We start from the raw sequence: 21,049 nt of genomic DNA on the forward strand, positions 1-21,049 counted from the left end.
TGAGATCCTCTTGTCCCAGCCTCCCCAGTACTGGGATTCTAGGCGTGCACCACCGTGCCCCGTACGGTTGACTTTGCTCTCGGTTTGGGGAGTTCAAAGTTCAAACTGCCCAGTCACCACTCTGTGGAGAGGGCTGCCCCTGGGCTGCAGCCCCTCATGACCTGGACTGTGATGGCGGAGTGTGTGTGGGACTGAGCAAGTGCTGACAGTTAGAACCAGGAGCAGAGAGACAGAGAACGGATGCGGCCAGGCCGGTTCTCTTCATGGCAATCCTCGTGGGCACCGCTCGGCATCACACATGAGTGACCTCGTGCCCCAGTGGCCTACGGGTCTGCGATGGGCCCACTTTCCTCAGATCCGTCCAGCCCAACTGCTCCACCTGGGGGACCGAGGCTTCGGTCACAGTGGACCCTCAGGGGATGCCCGGACCACGTCCAAAGCGTTGCACATGCGTGTTATACACAGATGTTAACGAACACACACACACACACACACACACACACACACACACACGAGTCCAGTGGTGCTGAGTAAAATGGAGGGAGAGCGAGGCCATCGTACGGAGGGGGGAGACTGATTAGTCATTCGACAGGCACTGTATACCCACTTTCTTTACCTGATTCATTATACATTTAACTGTTCCAAAAGCTTTATGGAGAAGGCATTTTAAAAAAAAACCCTATAGATGGAGGAACTGAGGTTTAAAGGGGAAAGGCAATGAGCCAAGTTCCCATCAAGACCGACGTTCACTTTCCGCACTTTTCTCCATCGTGAGCACACACAGATGGGGTCTTTGCATTGTTATAATCATACTGCCACACGCAGTATGTTTATTTTACATATGACTATTTTCTTCTATTAGGAAATATCACAACTAAAACCATACAGGCAAAAGTTGGCCCAGGATAGGTGCTATTTAGTTAGTACTGTTTATTTCCTTATTATTTTTAGACCTTTTAATAAAGTCTTTGGTGGGACTGGTACTCTCCAATTTTTTACTTTCTTTGGCTTTCCTTCCCACTTCTTATTCTGTGTCTCATATTTCCTCTACCTGCACGACACAGGGTCATTTGACACGGCGAATTCTTTCTATGGTTCTTCAGAATTGTCAGTGTTAGCTGGGTGTGGTGGCACATGCTTGGAATCCCAGTACACGGGAGGCTGAGACAGGCTGATCACAGGTTCAAGGACAGCCTCAGGAACTTAGTGAGACCCTGTGTCAAAATAAAAAATGAAAAGGGATAGAATATAGCTAGCTCTGAGGTCGACTGTCCCCGAGTTCAGCCCCCAGCACCAGAACAAAACATCTTCAATGGCTCCATTACGTTTCACCAAGTTTACATGCGCACATTTATCTAGCCATTTACCCATGACATCGTTCTATTTCTTGGCATTGGATGTCTTAGGGCTGGGGTCAAGTGCATGCGTTATTTTGCACTTACGATGTGTGAGTGAACTCATGACCTGTAGTCCCAGCTACTCAGGAGGCGGAGGCAGGAGGGTCCACATGAGCTCACAAGCTCAAACTGGACTGAAACACAGACCTGCTCGACGGCTGGAACAAAAGTGTAAAAATTGTGAGGGACCGGAATTATTGGATCGAAATGTGCAAATATTTTTATCGCCTTCACCTTGAAATATTTATTATTCATGAATTTGGAGAAGATGAAATCAGGAGCTTTTTATCTAAAAAAATTTTAAAGCATTAATGCTAAGCAGCAATGATGGAAATATGTACAATAACATTGGATCTTCACTGGATCTCATTCATCTTACAAGCTTATCATTCAGTACTACTTGAATTTACAATCTCTGGGCTGAGTATTGTGGCAGACAAAAGACAACAGCAGTTTATCCTACTGTTTTAGAGGACAGTAATTAAGACGCACAATATACTTTTTTTTTTTTTTGTAGTACTAGGAATTGAACCCGGGGGATTCTACCTTCCATCTACACTCCTAGCCCTGTTTTGTTTTTTGTTTTGAAACAGAGTCTCACTAAGTTGCAGAGGGCCTCACTAAATTGCTGAGGCTGGCCACAAATCCTCCTATTTCAGCCTCCCAGGTACAGAGATTACAAGTGTGCCCCACCACACTCTGCTACAATATCCACATTCGTAACTGACACTTGGGTTTGCGATGTGCTGGCACGTCCATGGCCTCAAATGATCCTTGCTAACTAGGCAGCTGTGGTAGGTAATCAGTAGGTGCCGGCCGGCTTCCACACGCATGCACGGCTCGTGTGGGCAGAGCAGTACTCAAATGCGGATCTTGACCCTCCAAGGGCTGGAGGGACCAGCATGCCCGGGCCCCTGCCATCCCACAGGAAGGGCTTTCCCTCGTTCTGTCACGAGATGCTCAGGACTGGTCCCTGCACCTGACTTCCCTAGTCACCCTGGAACCCCAGAAATCCAAGCCTCCCTTTTACTTCCACTTATGAAACCGGAGTTACGCCCCTTGTTCACCGATAATGTCAACAAGCAGTCCACTCTCTTCTTCCCCTCCTCCCTCCCCTCCTCGTTTGGTTGGTTGGCGCTGGGGATTGAACCCAGGGGACTTCTATCTCTAAACTATACTCCAGCCCTTTTTATTTTTATTTTTTTAAATTTTGAAACATGGTCTGGATATGTTGCTGAGGCTGGCCTTGAACCTGTGCTCCTCCTGTCTTGGCCTCCCAGGTACTGGAGTTATGGGTGTGCGCCACCACCGCATGGTTTGAGTTTAGTTTCTCCACTATTTAAGCCCTATCTGATGCCCCTCCACCATAGTTATGCCAGTTATCGCCCACTTCACAGTGACAGTCCTTGGCCTCTCCCACCATGATCAGAATCACTGGTGCCCGTTAGGACCTGGCGGACACTACGTAGCGCGATTCTTCTCTGGCTCCTACCTCGCATTTGGAAAAACTGACCGTGTACTAGACAAGTCCAGCCTCAACACATGCAATAAAGTTTTATTGCAGAAATCTATCACGAAACTACAAACTAAACCTTTCCACATATGGATACATTTAAAATCATTTTCTTTTTGGGGGGTGCTAGGAGTGAAGCCAGGGGCAGTCTACCTCTGAGCTATACCCCTCGGACCTTTTTGTTTTGAACCAGGGTCTAAGATGCCGAGGGTCTCACTAAGTTGCTGAGACCGGTTATAGACATTTTCTAAATAAATAATGGGTCAAAAAAAATCAGCTGTGCCATAAACAAACTTGTTTTAGACCGACAGGAACACGATGTCAGCATGTAATTTTGTGGTGTCAATTTATTCTTACACTAGGAAAACACAGTAATATTTTTGCAACCATATATTTGAATATTTTAGGATTCATAAAATAGGAGATTCTATTTAAGGGGACTCTCTTGCTGTTACTTATGATTTTGTTATGAGAAGAAAGGGCAGTGTTCTCTGTGCTGTCCAAGTTAAAGAAAGCGTTCTAAGTTTCTTTTTTAAAAGAGAGAAAAGGGGTTGGGGGCTAGGCAGGGACAACAACCTCTTTAGTTAACAGGGTCTCTCAAATAAAAAGAGTTCACGTTTAAATTTTTCTCATTTCTTTCTTTCTACATTCTAAATCCTTTTTCAATTCTATCATTTTTCACAAGAATTAAAAGTGTATTGGGGTGGGCCGGGCGTGGTGGCGCACGCTTGTAATCCCTGCGCTTGGGAGGCGGAGACGGGGATCGCACAGGTTCGAAACCAGCCGTGCTGGCTTAAGAGACCCTGTTTCCAAATAAAAATATAAAAAATAGGTCTGGGGGTGTAGCCCAGAGGTAGAAGGGCTTCCAGGAACTCCAGTACCACCAAAAAAATGTATTGGAGTGTGGTGGCACACGCCTGCAATTCTAGTACTTGGGAAGCTGAGGCAGGAGGATGGCGGGCTCAAAGACAGTCTCAGCCACGTAGCAAGACTTTCAGCCATCCAGCAAGACTGTTTCAAAACAAAGCAAGCAAAAAATAAAATAAAAAGAGTTAAGGTGTAGCTCAGAGGTAGAATGCCCCTGGGTTCTATCTCTAGTAAAACACACACACACGCACACACACACACACACACACACACACACACACAGTCCTCCTCCTCCTCCTCCTCCTCCTCCTCCTCCTCCTCCTCCTCCTCCTCCTCCTCCTCCTCCACACCACACTCTGAATCAAAAAATCTTTCAGGGACTTTTAAATATTATTTCATTTATGGAATACATACCTTGCCCAAGGATGTGCAGAGAGCTGGGGACTGGGCCCTGGGAACCTCTGGGTCAGGTAATGGTACCCGAGCACAGGAGGCTCCGGGAAGTTTTCCCAACCTTCCAAAGCTCGCGCTGCTGGAGGCAAATCCTGACCGGGGCCCGTGTCAGGCCCCGGGCTGGACACTGCCCTGAGCGGCAAGGGTAGGGGCTCCGCCGTGCTCCCTCACCCTCCTCCAGCGCAGGCTTCCTGCTCCAGATGCCTCTGCTCACCTGCTCCTGCACTGGAGGACTATATCTTATCTGTGTATTCGCCCCATCAGTGACTGACCACTCAGTGTGCCCTTTATTTATCTTTATCTAAAGGAGAGGGCAAGGCTGGAATGTATCTCAGTGGTAGAACACTAGCCTACCATGTGCAAAGCCTGGGGTTTGATTCCTAGCACTGCAAACATAAAAAGGAGGAGGAGGAGGAGGAGGGGAGGAGGAGGAGGAAGAGGAGGAGGGGAGGAGGAAGAGGAAGAGGAGGGGAGGAGGAGAAGAGGAGGAGGAGGAGGAGGAGGGAAAAGGTGGCTATGTGTGTTCAGTTAGTTCTATAAGGATGTCATATTAAAGCATCCTCACAAACTTAAAATATTGTTTTAAATTAGAAATAACCTTACACTGACAGAAAAGTTATAGAAATTGTACAATGAACTCTTGTTTTGAGCCATGATTTTGGTACTGGGGACTGGACCCAGGGGCGTTCTACCTCTGAGCCACATCCCCGGTCCTTTTGATTTTTTATTTTAAAACGGATATTTCTAAGTTGTGGAGGGTCTTGACAAGTTGCAAAGGCTGGCCTCCAACCTCCAAACCTCCTGTCTCAGCCTTCCAAGTACCGGGAGCACAGGTGTGTGCCACCTTGCCTGGCTCTCCAAAGATGCTTTTCTGAGAGGGTAGATGGATTCTTGAGGGTACCTCTCAGGTCTTAACCACTTCTCAAAGGCCCTCTCTCTAACAGAACCACGACAGGGATTAAAGGGACTAAGTCTCCATGTGTAGAGAGCGGGGACACTTCCCAACCAGAGCACAGGCTGTGAGCAGGAGAGGAGCCCCAGGCTGTGGGTGCGCGAGCCCTCTCGTCCCCTGGCACTTCTGCCACGGGAAGGAGTTGGCTGGAGGACGCCCACAGCGGCCCCCTCCAGAGCACGGCCAGCACCTCTCTTGCCTGGCCCTCGGGACGGGATTAGAGGTGGGGGAGGCTTTTGCTTGTTTGGGTTTTTTTTCCCAGAAATAAAAATATTAAATTTAAATTGTGGTGACATGACATAACTGGGCCACACTCAAAAACCTGCAGTAAATATTTCTTTGGGGGAGAAGATACCACGCTTCTTCTACTCACTAGGGCCATCTTTACAGCCTAGGAGTCCTTTATTTAAAAAAAATATGTATGCCACAAATGCACAGGGTCATTGCTCACATTTTAACTGCCTACATGTACATGATTAATTAGTAAATAGGTATGAGTTTTTATGTTGAATCAACATAAAAATAAATAGCTTCTAGTTTTAGTACCAAAGTACTTAATTCAGGAGATTTTAACTGGATAGTACATTAAAAAGTAAAGCTGGACATTTGTGTTTTAACATTTGCAACTCAATTATAAGTTGAAAAGATAAATTTATAAAACTGCTGTCAAAACAGAAGTTAGCTCAAATGTTTCAAATAATATATTCGCACTGGACATCTTGACCAAATAGAAGTTAAAACAAAAACAAACCTACAATTTTTTAAAGCCATTAAAAAATACTTGGAGCCCATTTGTCTAGCATTTTACACTGTTATAAAAGCTATACTTAAAAGCACTGACATTTCAAATGCAATTCTATAAACTACATTATTTACAAACTCTCCATTCCAAGAATTTTAAAAATAGACTTTCTCAAAAGGCCAATTTTTATTTTGAAACGAGGTCTCGTTAAATTGCTGAGGCTGTCCGCGAACCTGGATCCTCCTGTCTCAGCCTCCTAAGTACTGGGATTACAAGTGTGTGTCACCACGCCTGCCTTTTAATTTGCCTTCTGAAGCCAGAGGAGAAAACCCCACAGTGGGGTGGGTTTTGCTGAGTGGTTTTTAGCAATGGGGTTTTTAACCCTTCCATTTTTCTGAAAATATCTGCTCTTCCTCTGCAGAGATTCTTGGGAACATGGGTTGGACGAGGATAATAGGCTGGGTCTTGGTACCAGCTTCCAGGCAGGGGTGCGATGGGGAGCCGGTTGGTCAGATGGTCCTCAAAGATGTCTCTGATGGGAAAGTCGAAGATTCCGCCCTGCGAAGGACTCTTGACCTGGCCCTGTTGTCTGTATTTTATGGGTTCTCTCCATTGAGGAGAGAACAAGGTCACTACAGGGGAAGGGAGCCTCTTGTCTTTGGGGTCAGATGAGACATCTGGAGAAGAGGAGCCAGGCCCTGCAGCATCAGGATGCTCACCGCCAGCAGCATCCAGCCAGCAGCGTCGTACTGCATGGGAGCTGCTTAGAAGGGCAGTATCTCAGACACCCATTTGGTACCATCCCGGGTCTACCCGCTCCCATCTGCTCCTGACTCTGGATTCTGTAACTGGTTACAAGTATCTTGGGCCGGGCATGGTGGTGCACACTTGCAGTACTTGAGAGGCTGAGACAGGAGAATAACAGGTTCTTGGCTAGCCTGCGCTACTTAATGAGGCTCTCTGCAAATTAGTGAGCCCTTGTTTCAAAATAAAAAGAATAAAAAATAGGGCTAGGGATATAGCTCGGAAGTAGAATGCCCCTGGGTTCCACTCCCAGTACCAAAAAATGAACTATCTTGGTTTAGATGAGCAGGAAGCTTGATCCTCTTCAAGCTGGGAAGCACAATAACCTAATTTTGTTTTACCGGTGATCTGACCAAGAAGTGTCAAATAAGCCCAAGGGCGTCTGCCTGTGTTAGAAATATCTTTCCTTGCCGGGCGTGGTGGCGCACGCTTGTAATCCCCGCGCTTGGGAGGCAGAGACAGGAGGATCGCGCAGGTTCAAAGCTAGCCGCGCGTGCTGGCTTAGGAGACCCTGTTTCCAAATAAAAATGTAAAAATAGGTCTGGGAGTGTAGCCCAGAGATAGAAGGGCTTCCAGGAACCCCAGTACCACCAAAAAAAAAAAAAAAAAAAAAAAAAAAAAAAAAAAAGAAATATCTTTCCTTTTTAGGTGGGACAGAAATTTCAGAAATCATTGGGTGTGAGACAAAGTGATGATTAGGTTTAGCATATGGGCAGTCTTGGGAAGAAAAAGAATTAAATCACAGGCTTCACGTTCAGCCATCTAGGATTTTTTTTCTGGATTTTTGTTGTTGTTGTTGTTGTTGTTGTTGTGTGGTACTGGAAATTGAACCCAAGGGTGCTCTACCCCTGACCTACATCCTCAGCTCTTACTTTCATTTAGAGACAGGATCTCTCTAAGTTGCCAAAACTGGCCTCCAACTTGTGATCTTCCCGCCTCAGCCTCCCTCCCAAATCACTGAATCTACAGATGTGTACCACCATGCCCAGGTGGAACTGTCATTTTTACAGCTTAAAAAAAACTCAAAGCCGGGCATGGTGGCGCACGCTTGTAATCCCAGTGCTTGGGAGGCTGAGACAGGAGGATCGTGCGGGTTCGAAGCCAGCCTCAGCTACTTAGTGAGGCTCTCAGCAACTTAGTGAGACCCCGTTTCCAAATAAAATATAAAATAGGTCTGGGAGTATAGCCCAGATGTAGCAAACCTCTGGGTTCTACCCTCAGTACCACCAATAACTAAATAAAATAAAAATTTTAAAAACCCTCTAAGTTAGGAGTGGTGTGCCAGCCTATAATTCTAGCCAATCCAGAAGGCTGGGGAAGGAGGATCACAAACTCAAGGTCAGCCTGGGCAACTTAGTAAAACCCTATCTCAAGAAAAGGGGGGAGGGGGCTGGAAATGTAGCTCAGTGGTAAAACATTTCTGTGCTCAATTCCTAGTATTACAATACCTCTCTATAGATGATAGATGACAGATAGATAGATAGATAGATAAGATAGATAAAAAGAAAAAAGGTCCAAAGGACCAATATTGGCAATATCATATAGTTGAGCCTAATTAAGACATTCAGTTTGGGATTCTGTAACTCTCGTCCCTTTTAGCCAGTTCTCACAACTGTATAACCATGCTGAGGGGCCGTGCCTCCCCACCCCAGCCAGGCACAATTCCCCAACAGCCCACATCACACCCTGGCACAAGGAAGCAACTAGTGTCTGTTTCCTTCCTGCCAGACCAACATCACACTTTGAGGAATCAAGGCAGGAATTCTGTCTTCTCTGTGACAGGGTGTCTGGTGCCAAACAGTAGGTGTGAATAACTTTTACTTCAAATATAAAAGGCTGTTAAATAGATAATGACTCTTCATAGACAATCATATTAGCAAAAATCGAAGTACTACATTGTAAATCTCTGGGGATTATGGAAACCAATTTGGCTGGAAGTAGAGTCACATCCTATTGGTCAGTAATTATAACAAAAGGTCACATCCTATGAACCAGTAGTTATAAGGCATTTATCTTGGGGAAGAGCCTGGAATTTGAAAGTAACATTCGGTTAAAAATATTTTTGTCAATATTATATATGAACTGGAGGAACTGAAAATCTAAGAGGATAATACATTATAGAGAAATTGACATCTGGAAGGATATTTAATAACACTGAAAATGCTCAAAAAAGTGAGGGAAAAACCACGACACTAGTCACAAGAGTGCCCAGTTACTGAAAGTTAGGCCAGAATATTACTTGTGACGGCTATAAATTATTCCACTGGATGTAAATAATTATTAGTTATGTTTTATAAGTGTGGGCACACACACACATGTGTGCGTATTGGTGAGCTCCTCCCCGCCTGCTCTTCTACACCTTTCTTTTCTCAGTTAACAGTAAAATCTAGAGAGTGCACCACACCACATGAGCACGCAGATTTCCTTCCCTTCTTTTTAATGCCAGGACAATGTTACTTTGTAAAGGTACATGTGGATTTTAAAGAAGCAATTCTAATTGGTACCATCAGTCTATACACTGCTTTTTAAAAATTAGAACAATTGTATAACACTGACATGATGGTCCATGCCTGTTGTCACAGCGACTTGGGCGGCTGAGGCAGGAGGATCGCTTGAGCCCAGGAGTTTGAGACCAGCAAGACGCCACCTCAACACACAAACAAGCAAAAGCCCCAGTGCTACAACGGCGACTTTTCATGTGCGTTTCTGTGCACTTCTGCAAGTATTGCTAAAGCACAAATTCTGGAACTGTTAAGGATTTTCATTTTAAAAATTTGAACAGGCATTTCCAGACTGCTCCCTATGTTGCTGCACTAACACCCTTCCACGCTGTGTGAAAGCAGCTGCCTTATTTTAAAATGGAGAGAGCAGGTGGGGCCTATTCGTGTTTGTGTACTTGTGCGGATTTGAAACGGAGGCCGCAACTCCAATACCATGAGATGACTGCAGATGAGGTCTCCCTTCCCTCCCACCTTCTCTTCTTTCCTTTCTTTCCTTCCTTTTGTTCTTCCTCCCTTTCCTCCTTCCTTTCTTTCTTATAACTTATTATTTTATGGGGGGTTTTGGTAGTAGGGATTTAATTCAGGGTCATTCTATCTCAGAGTTATACCTCAACCATTTTTATTTATTTATTTATTTTTAACCAGAGTCTCAGTAAGCTGCTCACTTTATTGCCGAGGCTGGCCTTGAACCTGAGATCTTCCTGTCTCAGCCTCTCAGGTACTATGATTAAAGATGTGTGCCACCGCACCTGGCTCTACTTTGTTATTTCATGTAATGGGAGATGAGAACAGGGGAAAGTAAGAGTGAAGGCCAGCGAAGAGTTTCATGGCACTTAGAGAATTAGAAGACAGTGGGAAATGGTGTTAGCTCCTAAGCATTCCAACCAATCGGTGGCGAGGGCTGCTGAGCATCACTGCTCTGAGCCTAGAGCACCTCCTGCGATGGCTACAAGGTGACCAGAGCGAAGAGCTGGCGCCGCCTGTCCCTACTGCTTCCCCATCAGCATCAGGACCAAACTACTCCACTGGACCAGGGCATAGTTTTTCATATTCACAGGAAATCTTATTGTGGAATCAGATCATATCTCCTTTGCTTCGACTCCAAAATTTGGTGACAATTTCTGTGGCACAGGGTCCTTTGGCATTTCCTTGATTCACATAGTACCTGGTGCGGCCGACGATGCCCTGGGTCTAAGTGGTGATCGTTTGCCCCGGCACAGGCCTGAGGGTGCCCACCAACTGTGGCTGGGGTGACTGAGGTCTCACCCAGTATTTTCTATATTAGATGAGAAGAAGGAACCAAGAACTGTCACCAGAAGGCGCGGTGTTAAATGCAGTTTGAGCCAGGCATGGTAATCCTGCAATCCCAGGACTTGGGAGGCTGAGTGTAATGGTTTGGATTTAGAGTGTCCAACTACCCCTCATGAAACGAGTAACCTAATGAGACCCTGTTTCAAAACAAAAAAGCTACACTTTCAGCTCTTTTTATTCATTTTTTTTTGTTTTGAAACAGGGTCTTACTAGGTTGCTGAGAGTCTTGGGGGCTTGGTTCCTAAGGAGGGGGCCCTGGGGTGTGGCCGGGACTGTACATGGCTCTTCCTGCTCACTCTCGTGCTTCCGGCTACCATGATGTGAGAGCAGAGCTCTTGCTCTCTATCTGTTTCCTGCCATCGTGCCCTGAGATCCGTAGACCCCGGCCACACATGGGCTGAACCTGAAATCTCCAAAAACTGAGAGCAAATACACCTTCCTTCCTCTAAGTAGCGTGGTCAGTTGTCTTGGATTACATCATTGAGAATGCTAAGACACCCTACAGGAAGACTGCAGGTTCAAGGCCAGCCTCAGAAACCTGGTGAGACCCTGTTTAAAAAGAAAAATTTAAAAATGGAGCTTGGCGTGTAGCTCAGATGTAGAACACCCCTGGGTTCAATCCCCAGTACAAAAAAAAAAAAAGCACTTTGAATAAAGATTTGAAAGCACCTCAGTTCCTCTTGGGATTAAACCACCTTAAAGCTCCTCCCGAGCTCTCCGTGTCCCACTGAAATGTTTTCTGATGTGTTCCATTCCAGGAAAGCTGAGGTTGTTCCCGTATGTTTAGGAACCAGTGGTTCTATCTTTAATTCTTCCTGTGTGATTCTTCTTTGCCGTCAGTTCTCGCAGACCCAGGAAAGAACAAATGCTAACTTCAAACATTCACGAGCTGAAGTGGAGAGGAACAATCTTTCCTCTCCAGTGCAACCCAGACAGCATGTGATGATGGCATACATGGGCTTTCCCTCTTGATGTCTGCCTTAAGACAGAAAGACATGGAGACACCGTCTAAAAACAACAGCAGCAGCAGTAACGACAACAATATACCACTGGGCAACCACAGTACAGGCAAGAACTCAGGGCTAGAGGCTTAAGAAAATCAGTTAATGCTCGTTCTCTTCTTCAAAACAACATCGAAAGGAGAAGACTCGGATTTGTGCATCTTGGGAACTTTGTCACCAAGTGGTGCTATCAAGTGTACTTCTGTGTCCATACCTAGGAAATAGTTTCAATCTGAATAAAATGGTTTCTTTCTCTAAAGCCAGGGAGGACATGCACATTTACTTTTATGAGTGGGATAAAAAAAGATACAGGAAAAGCATTTCTAATATTCTTGTATTCACTTTAAATTTGGCTCTAATTAGGGACGTTTAAAAATACGGTGATTAGCAATTAAGTTGTTTTTAATGCTTGATCTATGCTTTCATTTGCATTAAAAAGTTCTATTTGAGTAGAAAATCAGAGAGGCATAATGTTTCTCTCCTTTTTTTTAGGAAATTAGGCTGTTTGCATCAGATGTTTATAATACCCACAGGACAACTGTCTACCTGTTATAGGAAAGAAAACAAATAGTCATTCTTGGTGTGTAGGTGGTACCAGGGATGGAACCCAGGGACATTCTACCTCTGAGCTACACCCTCAGCTCTTTTTATTTTTTATTTTTGTTTTGAAACAGGGTCTTACTAGGTTGCTGAGAGTCTTGATAAATTGCTGAGGCTGGCCTCTAACCCGAGATTCTCCTGTCTCAGCCTCCCAAGTACTGTTATTACGGTCTATACCATCATGCAAAGAGTCAGTTTTTTCTTTTTTTTCCGTGGGTCTGGGGATGGAACCCGGGGGCATTCAACCTCTGAGCTACACCCCCTGCCCTATTTTTTATTCTTTATTTTGAAACAGGGTCTCATTGAGTTGCGGAGGGCCTCACTAAGTAGCTGAGGCTGTCCACAAACCGTGATCTTCTAGTCTCAGCCTCCCAAATGCTGGGATGACAAGTGTGCGCCACCATACCCGGCTCAAAGAGCCTTTTGAGACTTGCCTTTGCATTTGCGTTTACACATAGAAATCCACAGAAATCTTTATGCTTCTGTACTGAGAACTAAAAACTACAAACATGGCAAGGTGTGGGGACAATAAAAGTGTTACTAGACAGATGCATGGGTAACAGGCTGCAGTGCGCGTGTTTCTGTGGAATAGTACTACATCTTTAAAGAAGGGATCCCATTAACATGATTGCAACAACATGATTAAACCTACAAGAATTCAGCTAAGTCAACCAGACACATAAAGCGAAAATCTGCATGATCTCGTTTACCTGTGGAGTCAAACAAAACAAAAAATAAACAAACTGAGAACACAGAAGCAGAGTGGAGCGGTGGTGTTTGGATGGAGGAAACGGGAAGGTGTGGATTCAAGGATCCTGAGTTATAGTGATATAAGATAAAGAAATTGAAGGAGCTCCGGTGCGACATGAAGACCACGGCTATAACACTGAACGCTGCACCAGTAATTGACCAAGAATCTGGACGGTCTGCACTTCTACTACACACAAAGAAAAGCCACTGTAGGAAACGATGGGTCTGTTGATGTGCTTGATGGTAATTATGTGAAAGCATCATGCTGTACATCTTAAATCTATGCCATTTAAAGAGAATTCAGCCGGGCGTGGTGCGCACGCTTGTCATCCCCGCGCTTGGGAGGCGGAGACAAGAGGATCACACAGGTTCGAAGCCAGCCGCGCTGGCTTGAGAGACCCTGTTTCCAAATAAAAATATAAAAATGGGTCTGGGAGTGTAGCCCGGAGGTAGAAGGGTTCCCAGGAACCCCAGTACCACCAAAAATAAATAAATAAATAAATAAATAAATAAATAATAAAAAAGGTAATTATTAAGCCGGGCATGGTGGCTCACACTTGTAATCCCAGCATTCAGGAGGCTGAAACCAGAGGATCGTGGTTCACAGACAGCTTCAGCTACTTAGTGAGGCCCTCTGTAACTTAGTTAGACCCTGTTTCAAAATAAAGAATAAGAAATAGGGCAGGGGTTGTGGCTCAGAGGTCAAATGCCCCTGGGTTCCATACCCAGACCCGCAAATAAATAAATAAATAAATAAATAAATAAATAAATAAATAAATGTTAAATAAAATGTAAACCATAAAAAACTCCTCAGCAATGTTTGTCCCTATTGTAAGCTACTGGTTTTTTGCATGTCTTTATATTTAATTTGAAGCTCATTTGCCTGATCTAGACTTTGAAAAATGAGAAAATAAAGGAATAAAATAGTTTTTAAAAAATATAAGCCAGTTACAGTGGCACACGCCTATAATTCCAGGACTTGACGGCTGAGACAGGAGCAGCGCAGGTTTGAGACCAGGCTTGGCAACTTAGCAAGACACTGTTTCAAGATAAAGTGTAAAAAGGGGTTGGGTGAAGCATGGAGATGGAATGCCCCTGGGTTCAATCCCCAGTATTCCACACACAGGAAACATATGTGAATTCAGGGCTTACGAAGGCTTATTCCAGGACAACAGAATAACAAAGCTCTTTCCACCAAGAATGCTGAAGGCAGTGCTTAAACTTCATGATAAAGTAAGAGCCCCGAGCACAGTCCGCTCCGACTGCACAGGCAAGCAGTGCCCACTCCTCAGCTCCTGTCCACCTTGCGCAGTCTGTGATGCCAGCCCAGGCTCTGCTGACTAAAGTTAGCTTTGCAGTGGTTCTCTACTAGGGTTCACCAGTAGAAGGCTCTCAAGAGAGAAGAAAAAATTGGAAGAGAGGAAAAAGGAAAAACAAAAATAAGGTAAGAAAAGAGTAACCACTGCAGCTCCCTCTGAAGGTCACACTGGCAACGCTCTTCTCTGTTGCACCCCTGTATCCAGTCTGTGGGGTCGCTAGTGCTGGTAGACCAGCCTAGTTGTTCTCCCTCAGAGACTGGCACAAGTGCCTGGCACTCCGTCCTCCTAACTCTGTGCACCACCCCATGGAGCCCCTCCTCCAGTTCTGAGGCTCCAGCAGGAGCCGCAGCAGTACGCTCTCCTTAAAGATCTCAGGCCCTGCGCCACAGAGGCCCTTCCAGGCCTCTAAGGGTCAGTGGTCCTGGCTTCCTGGCCTGTCTTTTTACCCTCCTATCCTACAGTTGGAACTATGTGATACTCCAATGCCTTTGTTCATTTGTGTTGCTATAACAAAGTGCCTGAAACTGGGTGTTAGAGTTTGGATATAAAACATTTTCCAGAGAAGCTTGTACGTTAGGCTATGGCTCCAGGTCTGAAACTGGGGCATGGCTGGAGAGGGAGGCCAGGGATTGTATCTGCCTTCTCTGTCTGTCTGTTTGTCTGTTGGTCTGTCTGTCTCTGTGCTTCCTGGCCCCCCTGAGGTGGAGCAGTTTATCCTCCTCCACCATACCCTGAAGCACTACCTTTACAGTTCCTGCCTTGGAGCCAGCTGACCATGGACTGACCACCGAAACCCTGAGCTCCAAATAAACCTTTCTTACTCTCAGTTGTGCTCATCAGATGTTTTGGTCGGAGAGATAAAAAGGCTGACTCTATAGAGTCTGACCACGGGGGACTCTCTAGAGGACAGGCATCTACTGCTTGCAGGTCTGGAAGCTGCAAAGTCCAGGATCAAGGAGCCCTGAGATTCAGTGTCTGGCGAGGGGCTGTTTCCTTCTGGTGGTATCTCCTCATGGGAGACATGGGGGAGGCAACGATGAGGGACAAGCCTCAAGACTTAGTCCCCAGTGGTCCAACTCTTAACATTATTACATAAGTTCCAACATATGGATTTTGGAGTGACACATACATTCAAAAAAACAAAAAAAAAACAACACAATATCCTCCCTTTTCTCTTTAATTTCCAATCTCTAGCTGACAACTCTATATTAAATCCTCCCCATTAAATTAACTCATATAGTTTCTTCTAACAAGACTCTGATTGTCAGACGAGTTGACAAGACTGGATAGGATTCCTTCCAAGACGTAACATTCATTGGGCATGGTGGCACATGCTTGTAATCCCAGCATTTGGGAGGCTGAGACCAGAGTACCACGGTTCGCGGACAGCCTCAGCTACTTAGTGAGGCCCTTTGAAACCCAGTGAGACTCTGTTTCAAAATAAAGAATAAAAAGTGGGGCTGGGGCATAGCTTGGAGGTAAAATGCCCCTGGGTTCAATCCCTACTATCACAAAAACAAACAAAAAAGATATAACCTTCTTCAGGCATAGCAAATTTTTAAAAAATTAGATATTGTATAATTTGATATAAAATCAGCTCTGTACCAGAGAACCTGGGCATTGTTTGGAACAGGGCTTAAGAAAATCTAGTACTCTTGGGTATTCCATGAGTTTCCACCTCCATCTCCTAATTGGTGCATTGATAGCTCACAACAAACAGAATGTGAGACTGTGGGGGATGGTGGTTTTAAGATTCTCCCTCCCTCTCCCTCTCCCTCTCCCTCTATCTCTCCCTTTCCCTCTCTCTCTCCCTCTCCCTCTCTCTCTCCCTCTCCCTCTCTCTCTCCCTCTCCCTCTCTCTCGCCACCCTGTCCCTGTCCCTTCTTCTCTCTCTCTCTCTCTCTCTCTCTCTCTCTCTTTCTCTCTCTTTCTCTCCCTCCCTCCCTCCCTCCATCCCTCCCTCATTCAAGATGGACTCTTAATATGTAGCCCAGGCTGGTTTTAAACTCCTGTTCTCTAGTGATCCTCCTACCTCGGCCTCCAAACTGCTGGGACCACAATTACAGGGCCACCACGCTCAACCTTAAATGGAAATCCATCTCTCTCTCTCTCTCTCTCTCTCTCTCTCTCTCTCTCTCTCTCTCAAATGGAAAACAGCAATGAGAGAGATTTTGGAGACTCAATCAGAATCCCAGGCAAAGTTAAACAAAGAAAATTATATATCTTTACAATAAATGCTAGCATTGTTAGGTTGGCACTTATTTTCCAATATAATGAGCTCAGAAGTAAATATACTGACACTTAAAAACCTTTTAAATGAATAAAAAAATTGTCAGTCCATTTACTTTTGGGAAAAGTACAAGGTTGAAAAAGTTAATCTAGGCGGCAAAACTATTAGCCCTACTTTGTGCTAAAATGTAACTGTTATTAAAGGAAATCAACAGTGCCATAAAAGCCCTATTCACAAAACTCTCTAAATTATATTGTTTGTACTAGATTAAAACACCAAAATTGTATGCTTGGAAACACAGTAATATGAAAAAATTCAGATCTGTTGCTTTGTCTATAGCATGGTGAGGACTGTAAAATCTTCTGGCATCTTTCCACATCCCTTGCCTCTAGTGTTTAGTCTTCCTGTTTAAATTACTCTGAAAAAGGCTCTGGTGAGTGTCTTATGGGTCTTAAGTCAACTGGCTGAATCACTCCTGTCTATATTCTAGATTAGAAGGGATCAATTTTTTGTGTGGCACTGGGGATTGAACCCAGGGGCATCTACCTCTAAGCTACACCACAAGCCCTATTTTTCATTCATTTTGAAACAGTTTCTCACTAAGTTGCAGAGGGCCTCACTAAGTAGCTGAAGCTGGCTACAGACCTGCGATCATCTGTCTCAGCCTCCCAAGTACTGGGATTACAAGCATGCACCACCACGCCCAGCAGAAGGGATAAATTTAACTGTGTGTTCTTGTTACAAATGTAGAAGCCAACAGTTATGGATTAGAGTTGGCTGGACATTCATTCCATAAACACCAAGTGTCTTCTAAAGGGACAGCATCACGACTTCCAGGAAGATGGCGACAGAGAGGAGGAACACATACAAGTCCTGCTGACACCAATCTCCATTGCCTCAAAAACAGCATTCCACAAGGCCAGAATATGATAGGTACAAGGTGGCAGAAAACAAAAAGGTTAGAAGACCAGTAAGAGAGCAGAAAAGAAACCCAACCATCTTTTGTGGTATTGACGCCGGGGCAGTGCCATCTTGCCTCACTGCACCCAACTCTAGAGACAAACTGGAAAACAACCTGAAGTGAGCAGCTGCGGACCATCGGAATAGTGAGTCATCTGTTCCTCCTGCGCAAATATCAGCTACAACTTGCAGCCAAGCCCACCATGCCCTCCAGAGATCCAGAGCTGTGCTCAACAACACCATAAGTGAAGCCATGGTCCTCACAGGAGGACATCCAGCACAGCAATCCCAGGGACTCTTGCAGCTACGATAAACACCCTGGGTCTCAGACTTTGTGGTTCAACCCAGCAAAGGTGGGGATGGAGTCTACAACTTTCGGCAGTGACAGCCGAGCTTGCCAGGACTGTCAGAAATCCAGACCAGTGTGCAGCAACATTATAAGTGAAGCTGCCATCCCTGTGAGAGAATGCCCTGCATGGTGCCTCCAGGGACTCATGCAGCCATGATAAACTCCCTGGATCTGAGACTTTGCAGTTCAACCCAGAGAAGGTGGGGGTAAAGTCTATTGTTGGACATAGCAGAGGCTCAGATAGACTCAGGCTCTGCCTCAGTGGAATGTGTCAGGGGAGACCTACCCTTAACACTAGATCCAACTAGTAGCTTCTCTAGGATCACCACAGGCTCTGCCTCAGTGGAATGTGTGGGGGGAGACCTACCCTTAACACTAGATCCAACTAGTAGCTTCTCTAGGATCACCACAGGCTCTGCCTCAGTGGAATGTGTGGGGGGAGACCTACCCTTAACACTAGATCCAACTAGTAGCTTCTCTAGGATCACCACAGACCATTCAATCATAGTGAATGAAGAGAAGTCAGACCAACCCAGCTCTAGCTGTGGAGAACAGAGACTCTTACATTGAGTTTTGTCTCAGAGGCATTCACCACCTATGGAGACAGGGAGAGAGAGAGACTTCACATCATTAGATCCAGCCCCGTTGATACCAGCCATCTGCATAGACTGAGATAGACTCGGAGAACCATGCTTGAAGCAGGAAAGGTGCCAGTGGCACTCAGTGTCTGCACACAGAGAGACTGCAGAAGTCCAATTTGTTGGATATTCGTTTATTTGTAAAGTTGCATTAATTTGTTATTGTTGTCATTGCCTTGTGTTTTCCTGTTCTTTTTTGTGCTGTGGGTATGTCAGCCTGTTTGTTTGCCATCTTACCAAACCCTCCCCCAAGCTTCTTCCCTTGTAAACACCTTCTCTCTTCTTTCTATATCTTTTCTTTTTTTCTCTCTCCTTCTCTCTTCCCTGGCTTGTATTAAATCAGCTTCATGTCACTGTACCAGAGACTCTGCACTGGTTGCTAGAATACTGCTACGTATTCCCTGTCTGTGATCTTTAATACACACTACCTTACCAACTCACACTCTCATTCTATTTGATCCTATCAGAGGCTTTGCCCTATTCGTCTATTTACAACTTTGCTTCCCTCCTGACTAAACCTTCACTGTTGAATACAGTACAGATATATTAGCTGACATCTCGAGACTGAGAAAAATCTATAAAAAGCAACAGATACAAACTTCTGAAATCATGAGAAGGAGGAATAGCAAGGAGGGCATGAGCTCCCACAACACCACAACAACAGAACCTGACAACAAAGAATTGCAGAGATCTCCAGAAGGTCAAATAAGGAATGTGACTGTAGAAATAATACAGGACTTCTGAAAAGAATTTATAGAGAGTCTGGAGGATATAAAGGATGTAATCATTGAAGTGAATGTATCAACTCAAACTATAAACAATCAAGTGGACCAAAGGGAGAACAGAATCTCTCTCCTAGAAGATGATCACTCCAAAAATGAACACATAGCATACAACTTAGAAAAAACAATTCGACAGCATGAATTGGATATTGAAGAAATATGGGCCCATTTTAAAAGAGCTAACCTAAAAATAATTGCCATAGAAGACGGAAACAAAGGTGAAACCAAAGGGATAAACAATCTTTTCAAAGAAGTAATAGCAGAAAATTTTCTAAACATAGAGCAAGAGGTTGATACACAGGTACAGGAAACTTATAGAAATCCCTTTAGACAAGATCAGAGAGAAAAGTTTCACCGCGCCACACAGTAGTCAAACTGACCAATGTAGAAGCCAAGGAGAAAATCTTAAAGACAACAAAACAAAAGACCAAGCGACATTCAGAGGCAAACCAATTAGAGTTACTCCAAACTTTCCAAACCAAGTCATGAAAGAAGGGCCTGGAGTAGCATATTTCAAACTCTGAAAGAAAACAACCTGTAACCAAAATTTCCTACCCAGAAAACTGTCTCTCAAATTAGACAGGGAAACAAAAATCTTCCATGACAAAACAGAAGCTGAAGGAATTTATGTCTTCCAAACCAGCACTACAGAAAATACTCAAAGAGATTAACTCCAAAGAAGAAATAAGTAATACACATCAGAACCAGAGAAATAAGAATTTCCATCCAGAAAACAAGAAAAGAACAACAAACACTACCTCATACAGAAGTTGAATCTCAATATATTAGAAGTTAAAAATTGTCTCTCAATAACACACTGAACATAAATGGCCTCAACTCTCCAATAAAAAGACATAAAGTGGCAAAATGTATTAATCAGAATCCATCAATCTGCTGCCTGAAAGAAACACACCTTACAAGTAAAGATACTAACAAACTTATGGTAAAAGGCTGGAGCAAGGTAATCTATGCCAATGGAGCTTGGAGAAAAGCAGGAGTAGCAACTATGATATCAGACAAGTTAAACTTCAAGCTCAAGCTTCTTAGAAGAGACAAAGCAGGTCATTTTTTACTGGTGAAAGGACAATCTAGCAAGAGGAAATAACAATAGTCAACATTTATGCCCCAAACATAGGTGCAGCTACTTTTATAAAACAAACTCTTAGCCAGGCGTGGTGGCGCACGCTTGTAATCCCCGCGCTTGGGAGGCAGAGACAGGAGGATCACGCAGGTTCGAAGCCAGCCACGCGCGCTGGCTTAGGAGACCCTGTTTCCAAATAAAAATGTAAAAATAGGTCTGGGAGTGTAGCCCGGAGGTAGAAGGGCTTCCAGGAACCCCAGTACCACCAAAACCCTCCCCCAAAAAACAAAAAAAAAACAAACTCTTTATGACATTAAGTCACACATAAATTCTAATACAATAATACTGGGAGAGAGACTTCAACATCCCTCTCACACCATTCAAGTGATCTTCTAGACAAAACGTCAGTAAAGATACCTCAGACCTAAAGAACACCATCAATCAAATGTATCTATTAGACACATATAGAACATTCCACCCCACTACAGCAGAGTTCACATTTTTCTCAGCTGCTCACAGAACCTTCTTCAAAATAGATCACATCCTGGGCACAAAGTGAGCACTAGCAAATTTAAAAAAACATGACATACTTTCCTTTATCTTTTCAGATCATAATGGAATAAAACTAGAAATCAACTATAAGAAGACCCAGAGAAACCACATAAACATGTGGAGACAGAACACCACACTGCTGAATGAAGAATGGGTCACAGAAGAAGTAAAGGGTAAAATCAAGAAATTTCTAGAAACGAACAAGAGATACAACATATCAAAACCTCTGGGACACTTTGAAGGCAGT

The 21,049-nt window shown here is 44.4% G+C and overlaps 1 protein-coding gene across 1 annotated transcript in view; it reads right to left on the minus strand.

Moving 5' to 3' along the window:
• Positions 1 to 21,049, minus strand: part of NEK11 (NIMA related kinase 11) — a gene marked incomplete at both ends in the record, with an annotated part of 215,264 nt that overhangs the window by 11,264 nt on the left and 182,951 nt on the right. The window lies entirely within an intron of this gene.

This window comes from Muscardinus avellanarius, assembly GCF_963383645.1.
Source record: "Muscardinus avellanarius genome assembly, chromosome: 5".
NCBI classification, from domain to species: Eukaryota; Metazoa; Chordata; class Mammalia; order Rodentia; family Gliridae; genus Muscardinus; species Muscardinus avellanarius.